We start from the raw sequence: 19,610 nt of genomic DNA on the forward strand, positions 1-19,610 counted from the left end.
CAGAATCGAAGGTGAAACCCGGCCCTGGCCCCATGGCAAGCCTTTCCAGCCCAGGAACTTCATTATGGATCCTTTCATAAGTGTTGGTGTTTCCTTCCAGCTCAGAACACATTGTCAATAGGAACACTTTTTTATATGCCAATAGTGTTACCAATCACAGATGAAGAATGTCCACTCTGGTGGGGAATCCCCAGGTCTCCTGAGGAGAGGGAGTAATGATCAGGGAGTGGGAGGGAGAGCTTTGGCCTGACCTTGAGGAGGAACTGATATAGAAGAAGGTGCCCCCTCTGCCCACCCTCTCTAGAAGCATCTTGCTGTCACATTGCTTCCTCTGAATTCATGTCATCTAGGCTTCACAACCATTATATCACAAACCCTAAACAACTGTTTAAAGGTGTTTCTGTTGGACAATTACTCAGGGGAAAGGAGGTACACATCCTGCTTCCTCCAGTAAGTCTTATTTCTCTTTGGACAAACTTGTTCTCAGCCTGTGTAAATGTGCTGAAGGTGACTCGATCCCTAGGAGCCAGGTACCATCCCCAGTCCCCAGGTTGGGCCCCAGAACGTAGTTCCTGAGCCTGGCTGCTGTCCCAGAGTGCCCATGAGGCCAGTGGAACCCCTTCATTTGCCCAGGCCACTGTACTGTGATCTGCATTGCAGGGGTACAGCTCTGGCTTCAATGCTGAGAGAGCACCGAGTGTGTGAAAGACAGAAGCGAGGACATCGACAGGAAGCAGAGGGTCAGATGAGGCCGGTGACCTCAGGACAGAGAAGAAAAGAGGAATCTGAGCAATGTGGCCGGTGGTGTGGACAGGACTCGTTATCTGATTGCGAGGGTGTCAGAAAGGATACAGACTCTTTGGTGACACAAGAACACCAAGTTTCCATTGGGAGACTTGGGAGGGTGAGGGGCTTTCTTCAGAAGCAGGACCTACAAGAAGAGCAGCAAGTTTAAGGAGGAATCCAACAAATTTGAGGTGAGGTTCCTTTGAGATGCCCCAGCACAGATGCCCGGGAGAAGGGCCATAGGGTCCATAGGTTTCAACGCCCGGAGAGCACCTTCTAGGATAGAAATAGAGATTTGTGTCAAACAACAAACAATAGTCATTGCTCAAATAAAGAATCTGCCTGTGGTTTGTGAGACCTGGGCTTGATGCCTGGGTTGGGAAGATTCCCCAGAGGAAGAAATGACCACCCACTCCAGTATTCCTGCCTGGAGAATTCCATGAACAGAGGAGCCTGGCTGGTACAGTCTTTGGGGTGGCAAAGAGTTGGACATGACTGAGCAACTGATGCAGAAAGACAGGAAGCCTGAGATCACCCAGAGAGGACTCTGCAGAAGGGAGAGAGGAGGACCAGGGCCACAGTCCAGAAATTGCCCGTGTGTGGGGCTGAGCCGGTTGGTAAGCAGAGCCGAGGCAAAGTAGCCGGCATAAGAGGCTAAGAAGCATGCGGCATGCCCTCTGAGGGGTCAGAGTGTGAGGAGGTCCTGAGAGGTGAGAGTTTTCAGTAGGGACTAGTCAGAAGGAACAATGCCACCCAGAAGTCCAGAAAGTAGCAGCTGGAAGGGCCTTTCATTCTGCGTCAGCAGAAAGAGGGGAGTGGGATAAGGAGAAACTGGGGGTCTAGGGCGGGGCCTGGGGGCAGGTTGGGGATCAGAAACTGATAAGGAAATATAAAGTTCTCCTTGGAGGAAAGCATCTGGGAGGCACAAGTTGAGGGAAGACCCTGTCCTGGAGATTCAGGGTCCTGGCAGAGACCTAACGAGATGAGAGTCAAGAGCCAGTCAAAAGGGAGAGATTTAAAGTTCAGACAGAAAAAATAAATAAAGTTCAGGGAGAGGGTTGGATAACTGAGAGAGAACCTTTTGGGAGCAGCTGGAGGGGTCGGTTTTCACTTAAAACAAGTAAACAGGCTGTAGAGTAAACGAATAGTGTAGAATATTCTCACTGATATATGCTGTGCTATGTCCGACTCATCTCAACCCTATGGACTGTACTCTGCCAAGTTTCTCTGTTCATCGGGTTCTCCAGGCAAGAATACTGGAGAGGGTAACCAATTCTCACTGATAAGTCTCATCAGAGAAGCTGTCAGCAGGACCTCATATACCTTTTTTATTTGGTTACGTGCATCCCCTTTTTCCAACCCACCAAACACTGTATAAAGTATGCAAGGATCTTCTACACAATTATTAATATCTCATCACCACACAAACTACTACTGATTTTTGGCTAGGATTTTACCTTTATCAGTAGCTGAACCTGCCAGGTGGTAAATGCTCCTAAAGATAGCAATGCTCTGGGACTTCTCAGATGGTCCAGTGGGTAACATACCCCTGCTCCCAGTGCAGGGGACCTTGGTTGGATCCCTGGTTGGGGAACTAGAACTCACATGCTACAGCTAAGAGTGAAGATCCTTCATGCTACAGCTAAGACCTAGCACAGCCAAAGAAAGAAAGAAAGAAAGAAAAATATTTAACAAAACAAAACAAAAAACCTTGACAACAAACTTTAAAAAAAAGCTCTAAGCAAGCATCCAAATACACTCCCAGGCACACTCACCACATGCAAACACTCACAGCCTTGGTCTGGATATGGGACTCAAGGCAATGATTTGCAAGTTATTCAACCAGGGTGGAGGAGGGGTGGACACCGCATTTATTTCTTCCTTTTACCTCCACCACTGACTATTATGAAACTGACCATAAAAAGGAATAAAGAGGAGGTGGAGACAACAGCAAAAGCGCGTCATGGAGAAGTTCAATGACTCAAGTCAGAGAAAGAAGAGGCATCAAGTCAGTATCAGAGCCACAGCGGCCACAGCATCGATTTTCCTCCTGTCTCAGTCTTTAGCCTATCTTTCCCTCTGTTTCTGCCCTCTGTCACTCTGACTATCACGTCAGGTCATGTTATAAATTCACCCACCTAGCACTGGCCCTCTCTCCTAACTGAGGGCTTTCTCCCCGTTCTTTGGAACATAGCTTCTGTCCAGCTCAATTTCATCCACCAGAAGTGGATGAAGTGGTCCCAGAAGTGAACCTGGGTCTAGAGCAGGACAGTAGGGAGCAGAAGCTTCTGTGCTCCCTGGATATGGTCTCCCTCAGGTCAGAAGCTGAGCAGCATCTGAAATCTGTTTCCTGTCCCTCAATGCCCAGCCCTACCTTGGTTTCCACCCCTCCCCATTGCCTCTCATTCCCCCTCTTTGAAGTGAGGCAGACAGGGAGAGTGAGCAAGGGATGGCAAAAGAGATTTCTTGATCTTTAACATTTTTTCTTGGAGATATACAGGCAAGAAGAGGCAAAGGGGTCACCAGAGGCCACACCTCTCTGCAATGCAGCAGACCCAGGTTCTCTCTGTGGGTCAGGAAGATTTCCCGGGGAAGGAAAAGGCAATACACTCCAGCATTCTTACCTGGAGAATTCCATCCATGGAGGAGCCTGGTAGGCTACAGTCCATGGGGTCACAAAGAGTTGGCCATGATTGAGTGAGTAATCACAGAGGCCACATCCATTTCTTTGGGTCTCAAACACTTGAAACAATTGAGTCCCTGGGCAGAGTACCCTCACCTACCCTGAAAGTGAAGCCGCTCAGTTGTGTCCGACTCTGCCACCCTGTGGACTGTAGCCTATCGGGCTCCTCCATCCATGGGATTTTCCAGGCAAGAAAAAGACAAGTTACCTTAAAGAATGAAGTCAGAAACTACTTAGCCCCATTTATTCTTTGAATAATAATAAATGAATAGATAATACAGTCACACGGTTCAGAATTCAAAATGTACAAAAGGATATGTAGTATCAAGTCTCTTCAGTCCCAAGTCCCTACCTCCTGGTTCCTCTTCACAGAGGCAACCAGTGTTACCTGTGTCTTCAGAATATGCATCTATAAGATATGAAAATATGGATTTTTATGAACCTCCCCAATAAAACACAAACGGAGGTGCCCGGTTACAATTCTGTGCATTGCCGCGCTCTTCAGAAGAGTTATTTCTATACAAAGATATAGCTTTATAGCTGTGGAGTACTGCTTTGTCAAGCTGTATTAGAACCTACTTAACAAATCTTCTAGGGAAGGACAGTTCTATTATGTCCAATCTCTGGACTTTGGTGGAGAGACCCCGGATCCTGTGGGGACAGCCTGAGGGGGAGGCTCCACCCCCAGAGGCCCTGGCTCATTTGCATGCTCACACGTGATTGGTCAGCCCCTGGCCCCATGGCATGGTGTGACTGGTCTTTCTGCTTCTCACCCTTGGCGCTCACCCAGTCTCCCGAGTTGGCGATTGCCAAGTTCGGAGGACACTGGTTACACCACACACCTGGCACAAAGTGACCCCTCCTCATCACCACCACGCCCACAGAGCCACCTCCAGTGCTACCAGAGCTGCTGCTGTCTCCACGACCATCCTCTGCAAGAGGATGCCACACGGGCCCATACAAATGGGCAGAAAGAACCATGGGGGAGACACCCTGCCCCAGGACTGGGGGAAGGGGCAGCTCCCAGACACGGGGGGACAGATGGGGACGGTCCTCTCAAGCTAGATGTCCCTTGTGTTTTCTGACTTCCACAGGCCTAGAGTCAGGAGAGGAGACCAGAGCTGAAAAATGAGAGCTGAGGAACATCCCCTCAGGGCCGGGAGGTAAATCCCAGGTTATAAGAATAGGTAAGAGCAGGAGGAGGTGAGGCAGGAAGGAACAGACAGAAGGAGGACCGGGATGAGAGGAAACATGGGCCAAAGAGCCCCTTCCAGCTGGACTCCTGGATTCACAAGCCTGCCAGGAACCCTGCCCAGGGCCTCTAGGCAACCATCCCCAGAGACAGCCCCCATCCTCTCCTCCCAGGTGAGGACTGGGGAGTCTCAGGAGAGACCTGGCATGGCCTAAAATGATTTGGGGAAAGCAGAAAGCAAAGACAAAAGAAAAGAAAATGAAAAACACCAAACCGAAGAGTCTTCTGGAAAGGTGTAACCATGACTCCAGACTCTCGGCTGACCATTCCTCTCCTCTGTGACAGGAACCCAGCAGGTTGGGGTGAACAGAGCTGAGAAGCCCCTGATTCAGGCAGCATAGCTTCAGGATGATCCTGGCGAGGCAGTAAGCAAGGGAGGACGATGGAGAGAGAGGACCCTGGGGTGTGAGGAGAGAGAAGAGGGCTCAGGCTCCCCAGTTCCTGGCCTTCTCCCCACACTCCCAGACCCTGGAGTCACAGTCACATTCCCTGTCCCGGGGAACACCTAGGTGTAGAAGAAGCCCCTGTGGGAGAAGGCAGGGAGATCAGGAGCACAGAAAACAGCCTGGGGCAGGCAATTCAGGGAGTTGACTTCACAAGACCCAGCATCCTGGTTTTTCTGGAAGTAGATGGAATCAGCAAAATTGATGGAGGGGTCCTCATCAAAGAAGTTGTAGGGTCGCAGGAAGAAGCCCACACCATTCCGCACTGTCACCGTGTTGGGAATGTCCTCTGAATGTGGGATGTCCAGGAAACTGGCTGTCACCCAGGCCACCAAGTCCTAGCAGGGGAAAAAAGAGGTTCATGAGGCCTGGCGCTACTAAGGACACCTCTGCCTCCCACAGGATTCACTTTGAGAGCCCACCATCACTCAAGAGGGTTTTAAAACTTTAAATGCTCTTTCATAGTAGCCCACAAGTCAAAGCATAAAGAATCCACTTCATATTAAGAGCAAAACCATCCTCAATGTCCCAGGATGCAGCTGCCATCTCTGACATTTCCCATCACATTGCCATCAACCTACCCATCCCAAGAGAAATGATGACACCCACAGGCTATTTTAACACGTCCCCCAACTCTGGGAGAGTTCCCAAACTGTAACTGAAGGAAGGAGAATGGAGGAGGGTAGATCAGGTTTGGGTGACAGAAAATTTCAGCATTTGGAAATTAATCCTTTTGTGGTGAGGACAGAAATGAAGTTTTATGATAAGAGATGAGATCTTCCCTGGTCATTCCAGCCCTTCTGAATCCTGGGGCCCTTAAAGGACTCAGTCCACAAGCAGAGACTGAGAGAGCTCCTGCCTCTCGAGGAAAGACTGGAACCTCAGCCAGGGTCTGCAGATGAACTCCCAACTTAGGAAGTTTCCCTCCACAAGTAATGAGCAGACCCACAAAAGCACAGAAGCAGGAGTCAGCTCTAACCCTTCAGGTGATCATGGGTTTTCAGGCCCTCACCCCAAGAGAAGATGGAGCTGATCTCTGTGTTCCTCCACCCCTCCTTCATCTCCCGCAGTCAGCTGACCTTTCCAGCAATGGTCTCATTGTTGATGAAGTCAGCAAAGTCCACGGTGGGAGTCCAGGGGTCATTCTGATTGAAGATGCTGGTGCTGCTGGGCTCTGTCTCCTTCCTCTGGGTCACGACCAGCTGGTACCTAGAGATGCTCTGGTCAGGGGTCCATGGTCACTGTCCCTGTCTTGCTGCCTGATCATCATGGAAGGGAGCCAAGCCCATGGACCTCAGCTTCTCCACTCATCCACACCATCACTGTGACGTCACCCCAGTGTGCAGCCGGTTTCTTGCACATCCCACATCCCACCTAGTGAGTGGCCCAACACCTTTTTTTGTTTTAAAAAAGATACAGTACTTGAATTATCTTTTTCTTTATCTTCTTTTTTTTGATCTGAGCCCAACATCTTTTCATGTCCTTCTCCTGTTGATCCCTTTGGATTTCACAGCATTAGGAAAACAGGAAAGATTTATCTGCCTGGGCTTTAGCCTTCCAAGTGGACCATTTATCTACTGTAGGCCTTTTGATAACCAGGAAATGTTTTGTATTCTTATGTCACCTCATGTAGAATTTGAACTGGGTTCCCAATTGCCCCTCGCCACCTGCTCTTCTCATCTCATCCATCCTCCTCCAACACTACACACCACCCATCTTCATCAGCTGACCACTCTCTCCATGGAGCTATTCTGGGGCAGTGGCTGCCCAGCAAAGCTGACCGTCTGGATGCTATTGCGCGAGGGTGCCCCCACTTGTTGCTCTGCTTGCTGGCCAGGTACAGGTGGCGAGGGGAGGTCCCTTCAGGGGGAAGGCAGCCTGCTCCTCGGTCACCAGCTGCTTCCGGGAACATGCAACCTCTGTACCAGGTGCTCAGGGCTCAGGGTATCGCCGTGGGGACAGAGGCAGGGAACAAAGCTACCTCCATTCTCAGGCAGGTGATGTGAGGGAGACACCATCTTCTGTGCAGCCAGGCCCTGACAGGACCAGAAGACCTGAGGGTCCCAGAGATGGGATGTGCTTCCCTTGGACCTGGGGGAGAAGCCTTTCCAAACTGCACACGCCCAAGACCACTTCCTCTGAAAGGCTCCTTAGATGACCTTGCGGGTTGCCTGGAGGAGAATAGACAGTACCTTCCAGTCAAAAGGATCAGAAGGTGCAAAGGTACAGAACTTGAAACAGCCTGGGCATGGGCAGGAAATGGCCAAGGTCAGCATATTGGGTGTGAGGTGGAGACAGGAGTCGGTGGGACAGCAGAAGAGATCAGGTCAGGAAGGCTTGTGCAGTGTGTGGGTCTTAAGCAAAGTAGGCACTGCAGAAAGACAGAAATCTGGGAACATGTGGAACCAGGGAAATCAACTGCAGAAAGTTCAGTTTCTCCTGATACCAGCTGCTTCTGCAACCAGCTCTATTTTGATATGCAAATTCCATATATGGATCATTTTGTTACCAAGCTGCATCCCTGGACATTTCCATCGGTAGAATTGATAAGAGGCCAGAGGAGGAATTGAGCCAGGGCCTTCCTGGTACTCAATTTGCTGCAGGAAGGAGCAAGAACAAAACACAGGTTCTCTTGCTTGCCCTCCGTGGACTGGTTCTTTCAATGGAGTAAGAGCAGGGGCAGATCCGCTGAGCAGGCCCCAGGGCTGGCTTAGGTGGTCTGCCCAACTGCTAGTGGTGCTGTGGGCAGGGATTGTGCCCAATACACTGCTTTTGCTTTTGGCAACTCAGAAGTGGCAGTACACTTGTGCTCTTTTTGTATCTTATGGTTCATGATCGCCTCAACTGCTGGTCCATGCCAGTATTTTTAATGCCTTAAAGTTTCCCAGTATTCTGTTGCTTGAGGAGACATTTGTCCACGTGCCAGTGCAAGCACCTCACTCAAGGGTCTTCAGCCCCAGTCTCTGAAATTGAAACAGTTCATGCGGACTTTGTAATTAGAGGAGCAGAATCTAAGGTCACACCCAGCCCTGGACACAAGGCCAGCCTTTCCAGGCCACGAACTTCATTCTGGATCCTTTTGTAAGTGATAGCCTCTTCTCCTTAGTAAGAACGCATGATCAAGAGGATGGATATTTTCCCTGTGCTTGGTAAAAGTAATCCCAACCAGTGTGACCAAGCAGAGGTCAAGAACAACCACTCTGCTGTGTATCCCAGGTCTCCTAGGGAAGGTGGGTAATGATCATGGAGCGGGAGGTAGAGATTTTCCCGGACCTGGTGAAGGAATTGGTACAGAAGAAGGTGCCCCCTGCCCATCATCTCTGTGTCCTGCTGACACATTGCCTCCTCTGATCTCCTTTCATCATAGGCTTCACGATCATCGTGTCAGCCATCCTAATACAAAAAGAGTCTCTTGGAGAATTACTTAGGTGACAGGATCACACGTCCTGTTTCCCCCACTAGGTCTTATTTCTCTTTGGACAAATCGGCCCCAGCCTCTGTGACTATGTTCAACGTGAGTTGATTCCTCGGACCCAGAGCCCATCTCCATACTGGAGATCTGGGGCCCAGGAGGTGGTGACTGAGCTGAGCTTCTCTCTGAGGCCCAGTCTAGCAGCGGAAGGACACGTAGGTCACTGCACTCCGATCTGCAATCCGGGGACACGGCTCTGACTGTGGTTCCGAGCAGGACTTGGATGTGGGACAGACAGGGACCATGACACCGGACGGGAGGCAAAGGGCCAGACTGAGGCCAGTGACCTGGAGGACAAGAGGAAGGGAGGGTCTGAGCAATGTGGTGGGTGGAGTTGACAGGACTCGGTGTCTGATTGGCTGGGTGGGTGGGTGAGAAAAAGCACAGCGACTTAGGCCACACAAAGACACAGTTCCATTCAGTGAGTTGGTAATTTATGGACTTTTTTTTTTTTGGTCCCACAGTGCAAAGTTGTAAGATCTTAGTGCCCCAACCATGCATGGACCCCGTGACCGCTGCAGCAGAAGGGAGGAGCCCTAACCTCTGGACCACCGAGGAATTTCCTCTAACTGGTGATAAGTGAGTGAGGGGCTTTCCTCATCAGAAGGACCTACAAGAAGAGCAGCAAGGTTAAGGGGGAAACCTATAAGTTTGAGGTTGAGGTGCTCCTGGGAAGCCCCAGCATAGATGCCCAGAAAAGAGACCATTGTCTCTGTGGGTTTCCAGGAATGGGAGGACAGCTTCTAGGCTAGAAATTGAGATTTAGGTCGAACAACAAGTAGTAATCATTAAAGATAGGAGAGCCTGCGATCATCCATGGAGGACTGTGCAGAGGGGAGAGAGGAGGGCCGGGGCCAAAGGCCAGGAAACACTCAGGTGTGGGCCTGATTGGGCTGGTTGGCGGAGCAGAAGGAAAGGAGCCAACACAGGAGCCTGAGAAGCAGCCGGCATGCCCTCGGAGGGGTCAGCATGTGAGGAGGTCACAACAGGCGAGAGTTTTCAGTAGGGACTAGTCAGAGAGGACCAATGCCACCCAGAGGTCCAGAGTAGCAGCTGGAAAGGCCTGTGGTCTCTGCATCAGCAGAGGGAGGGGAATGGGATGAGGAGGGACTCAGGGGGAGGGGAAGCTATTCCTGGAAATGTAGAGCTCTCCTTGGAGGATGGCGCCTGGAAGGAACAGACCCAGGGAAGATACCCCCCAGGAGTGGCAGGGTCTTCAATTTGACTTAGTGAGATCAGTCAAGAGCCAATTAAAAGGAAAATATTTAAAGAGAGAGGAGTGGATAACTGAGAGAGAAACTTCTGGAGGGGGCAAGCAGGGGTGGGATTCCCTTACAACAGGTAGAGTCTGTAGAAATAATGAAAATTTGGCCATTTTCACTGCCAAATCCAGTCAAAGAAGCTGTCAGGGGAGCCAAGAAACCTTTTTGTGTTGCTGTTAGGGGTTTCATTTTCTCCCATCCCACCATCATCTGTATAAAGTTTACAAGGATCATCTAAGCAATTATCCCATCGTGCACAAAGGACCAAGGGAACTATTTTTGGGTAGGATTTTACTTTAATCAGCAACTGACTTTCCTAAGTGTTAAGTGTACATTAAATATAATGATGCTCTGGGACTTCCCTGGTGGTCCAGTGGTTCACACACGGGGTCCCACTGCAGGAGGGGCAAAGGAAACTCTCCCCCTGGCACTCCCTTGCTGAGAATCCTTCCATGACTCCCCATTTCCCTTGCTGTCTCCATGACCACCCCTGCAAGAGGATGCAAGACAGGCCTATACAGACACACTGTCCCAGAACTGGGAAAGGGGCAGCCTCCAGACACAGGGAGACAGATGGGCACTGTCGTCTCAAGCTAGATGTCCCTTGCATTTTAAGACTTCCACAGAGGCGAGGGTGGGATGTTCAGAGAGAACAGCATTGAAACAAGTATACTATCAAGGGTGAAACAGATCACAAGCTCAGGTTGGATGCATGAGACAAGTGCTCAGGGCTGGTGCACTGGGAAGACCCAGAGGGATGGGATGGAGAGGGAGGTGGGAGGGGGGATCAGGATGGGGAACACATGTAGATCCATGGCTGATTCATGTCAATGTATGGCAAAAACCACAACAATAAAAAATTAAAAAAAAAAAAATGACTTCCACAATCCTGGAGTCAGAAAAGGAGACCAGAGTTGAAAAATGAGAGCTGAGGAACCTCCACTGAGGTCCAGGAGGTAAATACCAAAATATAAGAATAGGTAAGAACTGAAGAAAGCAAGGCAAGAAGGAACAGAAGAAGGAGGACCAGGATGAGAGGACACAAGGGCCAAAGAGCCTCCTCCAGCTGAACTTCTGGTTTCACAGTCCTGGCAGGAATCCTGTCGGCGGCCACCCCCTTAGAGAGCCACCATCCACCCCTCCCATGTGAGGGCTGGGGAGTCTCAGGAGAGCCCTGACATGGCCTAAAAAGCTTTGAGAGTGCAGGAAACCAGACAAAAGGAAAAAAACAAAGCAAAACACATCAAAACCGGGAGGCGATTGGAAAGGTTTAATAATCGTTTCAGACTCCCCACGGGCCATTCCTCTCCTCTCTGCAACAGGAACCCAGCAGGTTTGGATCCACAGAGCTGAGAAGCCCCTGTCTCAGGCAGCAGAGACTCAGGATGCTCCCAGCAGGGAGGGGAAGGCAAGGGAAAGGACCCTGGAGGGTGAAGAGGAAGACGAGGGCACAGACTCCCCAGCTCCCAGCCCTTCTTCTCCCCACATTCCCTGGCTATGGGGCTCCAGCCACCTTCCCCATCCCAGGGAACACCTAGGGGGAGAAGCCCCTGTGGGAGAAGGCAGGGAGGTCCGGGGCACAGGCAGCAACCTGCTGCAGGCAAGCCAGGGAGTTGACCTCACAGGACCCAGCATCCTGGTCTTCCCAGAAGTAGATGGAGTCAGCAGTATTGATGGAGGGGTCCTCATCAAAGAAGTTGTAGGGTCGCAGGAAGAAGCCCACACTGTTCCCCACTGTCACGGTGTTGGGAATGTCCTCTGTATGTGGGATGTGCAGGAAACCGCTCTCACCCAGGCCACCAAGTCCTAGCGGGGGAATAAAGAGGGTCACGAGCCCTGATGATGCTAAGGACAACTCTGCTTCCCACAGGATCACTTTGGGAGTTCACCATCACTCAAGAGGGTTTTAACATCTATATGCTTTTTCATAGTAGCCCAGAAGTCAAAGCATAAAGAATCCACTTCATATTAGGAGCAACACCAGCCTCCACAATTCCAGGCTGCAGCTGCCATCTCTGACATTTCCTATCACATCGTCATCAGCCTACCCATCCCAAGAGAAATGATGACACCCACAGGCTACTTCAGCACCTCCCTCAACTCTGGGAGAGTTCCCAAATTGTAACTGAGAGTAGAAGAATGGAGGAGGGACATCAGGGTGTGGCTGACAGAAAAGGCTGACATTTAGAAATTCACCCTTTGGTGGTGAAGACAGAAGCAGAGAACTTGTAGGTATAATAGATGTAGTCTTCTGTGATCATTCCAGCCCTTGTGAGTCCTGGGGCCCTTAAAGGACTCAGTCCACAAGCAGAGACTGAGAGAGCTGCTGCCACTGAGGGTAAGACTGGAGCCTCAGCCAGGGTCTGCAGATGAACTCCCAGAAAAGGAAGCTTCCCTCCACAAGTAGTGAGCAGATCCACAAAAGCACAGAAGCAGGAGTCAGCTCTAACCCTTCAGGTGATCACACGGTTTCAAGGCCCCACCCCAAAAGAAGGTGGGACTGATCTCTGTGTCCCCTACAACTCCCTCATCTCCCACAGTCAGCTGACCTTTCCAGCAATGGTCTCATTGTTGATGAAGTCAGCAAAGTCCACGGTGGGAGTCCAGGGGTCATTCTGATTGAAGATGCTGGAGCTGCTGGGCTCTATCTCCTTCCTCTGGGTCACAGCCAGCTGGTACCTAGAGATGCTCTGGTCAGGGGTCCATGGTCACTGTCCCTGTCCTGCTGCCTGATCATCATGGAAGGGAGTCAAGCCCATGGATCTCAGGTTTCCCCTCTCTACAGTCACTCGATGTCACTCTAGTGGGTGGCCCAACACCTTTCGATGTTTATCTGTGCATCCCTTTCGATTTCAAAACATGGTCCCACCAAAATGGAAAAGACTTTTCCCACTTGGGTGGTGTGTATTCGCTGTGGGCCTTTTGATAACCAGGAAATATGTTTTGGGCTCTTACCTCGCCTCATGTACAGTTTGAATTGGGTTCCCAAATGCCCCTCCCAACACTCACCCCTCCAACAATGCACCCCATCCACCTCCCCCAGCTGACGGCTCTGTCCAAAGGGCTGCTCTGGGGCAGTGGATCCCCAGGGGCGCCGATCATCTGGATGCGGTAGCCCCGAGGGTGCCCCCACTTGTTGTTCTGCTTGCTGGCCAGGTACAGATAGCGAGGGGAGGCCCCTCCCAGGGGGAAGGCGGCCTGCTCCTCTGTCTCCAGCTGCTTCCGCGTCACCTGCAGCCTCTGTGTCTGGTACTCTGGGCTCCAGGGTATCGCCGTGGGGACAAAAGCCATGTCCTCAGCCCAGACCCAGTTCTCCAGTCCTGTGGGAATGGAGCGGGGAGAAGGGAGGAGCAAGAGTTAGTCAGGTGGCTGCCCTGCCCCCTGTGGAGTCTGCCTGTGCCTGGCTTCAGAGTAGGAGCCAAAGACAAGGCCAGACTGAGTGTGTCCCTTGCTTCCCATCTCTCACCCAAAGATGTCCCCCATCTTCCAGGCCCTTCTACTGCAATCCTTACCTCTCCAGGGTGTCTTACCTCCCACATCCAGATCCACCTTGTAGTGTGCACTGTGAGTGTGCACAGTGCCCAGTGTGTTCTCCCGAACCTGGTTTCCATAGCGTCTGGCAGCACCAAAGTGGAACACAGAGTTGATGAAGCCCGTGGCATGCAATTTGACTGTAATGGCCCCATTGGAGTGAAAGATCACATCCCACACATAGTCATAGTTGAACAAGGTCATCACAGATCTTAAGACCAGCACTGTCTCCACAAGACCCCCAAAATAGTGAGAAAACACATCTGAGTGGTGTCGCCTCAGGGGCAGGCCCTCGTTCTGCTCAAACACACAAAAGGCATCGTGTAGGGTCCTGGGGGCTTGGGACTCCAGAAGGAAGTGCCAGTCCACATAGGTGGCCAGATAGGGGCAGTCAACGCCGCGGGTCAGGGGCGTGGCGAACTTGCCTATACCAAAGCCTCGATCCATATAGTGGCTCACCATTCCTACTGGGGTATTCCCACCATAGGCAACCAGGACCTCTTGCAGGCTGATCTCATAAGCCAGCCGTTCTCCCTGGAATCGAACGTCAAAGATCCTAGGACCACTGAAAGCTCCGAGGCCAAAGGAGAAAGTCCACAATGAGGAGGCCACTCGACTGCCTTGCACACTGAAGCAGGGTCCCTGAGGATGGAACTGTAGAGGGGGAGCCGGCCCCGGGGGCACCTGGGACTTCAGGGACCAGGACCCACCTGTGCCATTGTCTGGGATCACAACCACATTCACCTGGCCAGCCTCAAACTGCTCCTCCAGCTGGGCCAGACTCTCATAGTAGTGGCCATGAAAGAACACCTTCTAGATGGTCCACTGGGCAGGGTCCAGAGCCTTGTGATCTACCAGCAGCTCCAACCCCACAGGGTGCAGGTAGATCCCAGATCCTGAAATGTTGTAGTAGAGGCCAAACCAGGTGGTCCTGTCCCCTGACTGCACGCCACGGGGAGCTGTACCTGACATCACCAAGTTCCTTCCTCCTTGTTTGTAGGAGCAGCAGTGGTGAAGGACACCAGCAGCCTGGGGCAGCTCTCTGTCAAAGATCATCTGGTCTATGTCCAGGTACTCTCGGAGAAGCACAGGGCGTCGATAATAGGGTAGGGGGCCCCCATGACGCTCCACGGTCACATCCCCCATGCAGGAGGGCTGGGGCAGGGGTCCCACCACCAGCTCGGTCACATTGGGCTGGGGTTGTCCGCCAAAGAAGACGATGGCTAGTGCCTCCCGGGCAGGTGGGGGGCTCCCCCTGTCCAGGTGGGCCAGGGCTGCCGCCTTGGGGGGCAGCCGCAGCTCTACCGAGAAGATGCAGTTGTCTGAGGGTCGGGCCTGGGCTGTATCCACCAGGCCTGGACCTAGCTTCTGGGTTAGGAAGCTCATCACAGCTGTCAGCTCTTCTCAGCTCAGGTCTGCAAACAGCTGGCTCTGGTCAGGCTGTATCCAGTGCTGTGTACTGGGGGATCCAGAGGGGCAGCGGGGAGGCAGGCTGGGATGGCATTGCTTCCCAACTCCTTCCTCACTCCCAGTACCACCTTCCTCCCTGCTCATCACCAGAGGAGTCCACAAGGACAGAAAAACGAAGATGAACGTTGCTAAAGCTCTGACTCTCTTCAGACTCTTGATTTGAAATGCAGCATGCTTGATGGACAGACCAGAAGAAATGGGTGCACAATGCCTCCCTCAGTGTCTGGAGATTCCTACCTTTGAGTTGTGCTTTGGGTCAATACGTTATATGTACACTAAGGAAAAGCAGCTGAGGAATGAGGATTGGCAGTGGTTCAAGGTTGGGGCGGGGCAGCAATCAGGCCAGGCTCAGAAGATGCACCTGAGGTTATAACCTGAACTTTAAGTGGCCCATATCAGACGCTGTCATCCTGTTTCAAATCAAACACTCAGCTTCACAACGGGGGAGGGATGGGTATGGGAGACGCAGCTGGAGGGACGGAGTGGTAGAATTCATGGGTCTTTTTCCACTCTCTCATGGAACCTTGCTCCTTGCTACATGGCTGCAAGCAAAACTGCCCTGTGTTCAGCCATCCAGCCAGATTCCATCTTCCTTCCTCTAGTCCACGAAGCTCTCTGATGGGGGCTCCCATGCAGCAACCAGAAACCTACTGGCATGCATTGGAGACTGGAGACTCATGCCCTGAACACCAATGACCTGTAGGGAGCTGGGGGGCTGAAGAGCTGAGCCAGGTCAACATCTTGGAGGTCCTGAGGTCCCTGAGTCACTAGAGAGGAGCCTGAGGGGAGTGAAGCCAGTCAGAAGCTGGAGGGGGTAGGAAGCTGCAGTTTAGAGGGACCCCCACCCCTTGAGCAGAACTGAGGGACCACATCAGATGTCAGGGTGCATAATGCCCTGGATGTGAACTTAACCTAGCTGTCCACAAACTTCATCCCCAGGAAAGCCGTTTCCAGAATGCTGAAGATGCAGAGAGCAAAATCATCTCCATTATCAGGCAGGGGATGTGAGGGAGACACCATCTTCTGTGCAGCCAGGTATGAGGGAACCAGGAGAGACTGAAGGTCCAGAGATGGGCGTGCTTCCCTGGTGACCTGGGGAAAACTCCTTTCCAGCCTGGACATGTCCAAGATCACTTTCCCCAGAAGCCACCTTAGATGACCTTGCAGACAGAGTATGTTTGCCTGGAGAAGGGACAGTACATCCCAGTCAAAAGTATCAGAAGGTGCAAAGGTACAGAACTTGAAACACCTCACGTGGGCAGGTATTGGCCAAGGTCAGGGTGTTGGGTGTGAGGTGGTGACAGCATTCGGTGGGACAGCAGAAGAGATCAGGTCAGGAAGACTTGTGCAGTGTGTGGGTCTTAAGCAAAGTAGGCACTGCAGAAAGACAGAAATCTAGGCACATGTGAAACCAGGGAAATCAACCTCAGAAAGATCAGGTTCTCCAGATACTAGCTGCTTCTGCAACCTGCTCTATTTTGTTTTTTTTGTTTTTTTTTTTTTAACCTGCTCTATTTTGATACGCAAATTCCACATCCGGGTCATTTTGTGACCAACCTGCGACCTCGGACTCTTGCGTCAGTTGAATTCATAAAGAGGCCAGTGGAGTAAATCAAGCGAGAGTTAACTGATCCTCAAGCTGCTACAGGAAAGAGCAAGAACAAAACACAGGTTCTCTGGCTTGTCCTCTGTGGCCTGGTCCCTTCAGTGGAGTCAGAGTGGGGGCAGATTCGTGGAGAGGATTGAGGGCTGGCTTAGGTGGTCTGCCCACCCCTTTGGTGGTGCTGTGTGCAGGGGTCATGCCCAATACCTGTTCTTCTCCTTTCACCTCAGAAGCAGTAATACATTTCTGTCTTTTTTGTATCTCGTTGATCATAATTGCCTGGGCTGCCCAGTGCTTGCAGACATTTTTAGTCTGTTACAATTTCTTTGTATTCTGTTGCTCAAGGAGATATTTGCTCAGGTGCCAAGTGCAAGCATTCCAGTACAGGGTCTCAGGCCCTAGCCTGTCTCAGTTTGAAATGGTTCATGTGGACTTTGTAATAAAGGGGGGACAGAATCGAAGGTGAAACCCGGCCCTGGCCCCATGGCAAGCCTTTCCAGCCCAAAAACTTCATTCTGGAATCCTTTCATAAGTGATGGTGTTTCCTTCCAGCTCAGAACACATTGTCAATAGGAACACTTTTTTTCATCCCGACCAGTGTTACCAATCACAGAACAAGAATGTCCACTCTGGTGGGGAATCCCCAGGTCTCCTGAGGAGAGGGAGTAATGATCAGGGAGTGGGAGGGAGAGCTTTGGCCTGACCTTGAGGAGGAACTGATATAGAAGAAGGTGCCCCTCTGCCCACCCTCTCTAGAAGAAGCATCTTGCTGTCACATTGCTTCCTCTGAATTCATGTCATCTAGGCTTCACAACCATTATATCACAAACCCTAAACAACTGTTTAAAGGTGTTCCTGTTGGACAATTACTCATGGGAAAGGAGCTACACATCCTGCTTCCTCCAGTAAGTCTTATTTCCCTTTGGACAAACTTGCCCGCACCCTGTGTGAATGTGCTGAAGGTGACTCGATCCCTGGGAGCCAGGTGCCATCCCCAGTCCCCAGGCTGGGCCCCGGAACGTGGTTCCTGAGCCTGGCTGCTGTCCCAGAGTCCCCATGAGGCCAGTGGAACCCCTTCATTTGCCCAGGCCACTGTACTGTGATCTGCATTCCAGGAGTATAGCTCTGGCTTCAATGCTGAGAGAGCACCGAGTGTGTGAAAGACAGAAGCGAGGACATCGACAGGAAGCAGAGGGTCAGATGAGGCCAGTGACCTCAGGACAGAGAAGAAAAGAGGAATCTGAGCAATGTGGCCGGTGGTGTGGACAGGACTCTTTGTCTGATTGGGTGGGTGCGTGAGAAAGGATACAGACTCTGGTGACACAAGGACACCAAGTTTCCATTGGGAGACTTGGGAGGGTGAGGGGCTTTCTTCAGAAGCAGGACCTACAAGAAGAGCAGCAAGTTTAAGGAGATATCCAACAAATTTGAGGTTGAGGTTCCTGTGGGAAGCCCCAGCACAGATACCCAGGAGAAGTGCCATAGGGTCTATAGGTTTCAATGTCTGGAGAATAGCCTCTAGTCTAGACATGGAGATTTGTGTCAAACAAAAAAAGGTAGTCATTGGCTCAAATGATAAAGAACCTGCCTGCAATGTGGGAGACCTAGGTTCGATGCCTGGGTCTGGAAGATTCCTCAGAAAAAGAAATGACCACCCACTCCAGTATTCTTGCCTGGAGAATTCCTTGGACAGAGGAGCCTGGCAGGTACAGTCTATGGGGTGGCAAAGAGTTGGACATGACTGAGCGACTAATGCAGAAAGATAGGAAGCCTGAGATCACACAGGGAGGACTGTGCAGAGGGAAGAGAGGAGGAGCAGGGCCTAGTCCAGAAATTGCCCGTGTGTGGGGCTGAGCAGGTTGGTGGGCAGAGCAGAGGCAAAGGACCCGGCATAAGAGGCTGAGAAGAAGCCAGCTTGCCCTTGGAGGGGTCAGAATGTGAGGAGGTCATGACAGGCAAGAGTTTTCAGTAGGGACTGGTCAGAGAGGACCAATGCCACCCAGAAGTCCAGAAAGTATCAGCTGGAAGGCCTTGTGGCTTCTACATCAGAAGAAAGAAGGGAGTGCGATAAGGAGGAACTGGGGGTGTGGGGGGAGGGTGCAGGAAAGGGAAGCTGACCCAGGAGAGGCAGAGCTCTCCTTGGAGGAAGGGATTTGGGAGGCACAAACTGAAGGAAGACCCTGCCCTAGAGAGTCAGGGTCCTGGCAGAGACTTAACGAGATGAGAATCAAGAGCCAGTCAAAAGGGAGAGATTTAAAGTTCAGGGAGAGGGTTGGATAACTGACAGAGAACCTTTTGGGAGCAGCTGGAGGGATGGGTTTCCCCTTAAAACAAGTAAACAGACTGTAGAATTAATGAGCCCATTCTCACTGATATGTGCTGTACTAAGTTGATTCAGTCGCGTCTGACTCTTCTCGACCTTATGGACAGTAGTCCGCCAATTACTTTGCCAACAAAGGTCCGTCTAGTCAAGGCTATGGCTTCTCCAGTGGTCATGTATGGATGTGAGAGTTGGACTATAAGGTAAGGTGAATGCCAAAGAATTGATGCTTTTGAACTGTGGTATTGGAGAAGACTCTTGAGAGTCCCTTGGACTGCAAGGAGATCCAACCAGTCCATCCTAAAGGAGATCAATCCTGAGTGTTCATTGGAAGGGCTGATGTTGAAGCTGAAACTCCAATACTTTGGCCACCTGAAGCGACGAGCTGACTCATTTGAAAAGACCTTGATTCTGGGAAATATTGAGGGCAGGAGAAGGGGATGACAGAGGATAAGAATGTTGGATGGCATCACCGACTCAATGGACATGGGTTTGGGTGGACTCCGGGCATTGGTGATGCACAGGGAGGCCTGGTGTGCTGCGATTCATGGGGTCGCAAAGAGTCGCAAAGAGAGGACTTAGCGACTGAACTGAACTGAAGCTACTCTTTCCATGGGATTCTCCAGGCAAGAATGCTGGAGAAGGTAGCTGATTCTCACTGATAAGTCTCATCAGAGAAGCTGTCAGCAGGACCTCATATACCTTTTTTATTTGGTTAGGGGTATCCCCGTTTTCCAAACTCACCAAGCATTTTATAAAGCATACAAGGATCTTCTACACAATTATTA

At 51.2% G+C, this 19,610-nt stretch overlaps 2 pseudogenes; both read right to left on the reverse strand.

Annotated features, from left to right (window-relative positions):
- Positions 1–4,014: 4,014 nt before the first annotated feature.
- Positions 4,015–7,182, reverse strand: LOC136150120 (amine oxidase [copper-containing] 3-like; annotated as a pseudogene).
- A 4,369-nt stretch (positions 7,183–11,551) lies between these two features.
- LOC136149560 (primary amine oxidase, lung isozyme-like) lies at positions 11,552–16,162 on the reverse strand (annotated as a pseudogene).
- Positions 16,163–19,610: the final 3,448 nt, after the last annotated feature.

This window comes from Muntiacus reevesi, chromosome 18 (genome assembly GCF_963930625.1).
Source record: "Muntiacus reevesi chromosome 18, mMunRee1.1, whole genome shotgun sequence".
NCBI classification, from domain to species: domain Eukaryota; kingdom Metazoa; phylum Chordata; class Mammalia; order Artiodactyla; family Cervidae; genus Muntiacus; species Muntiacus reevesi.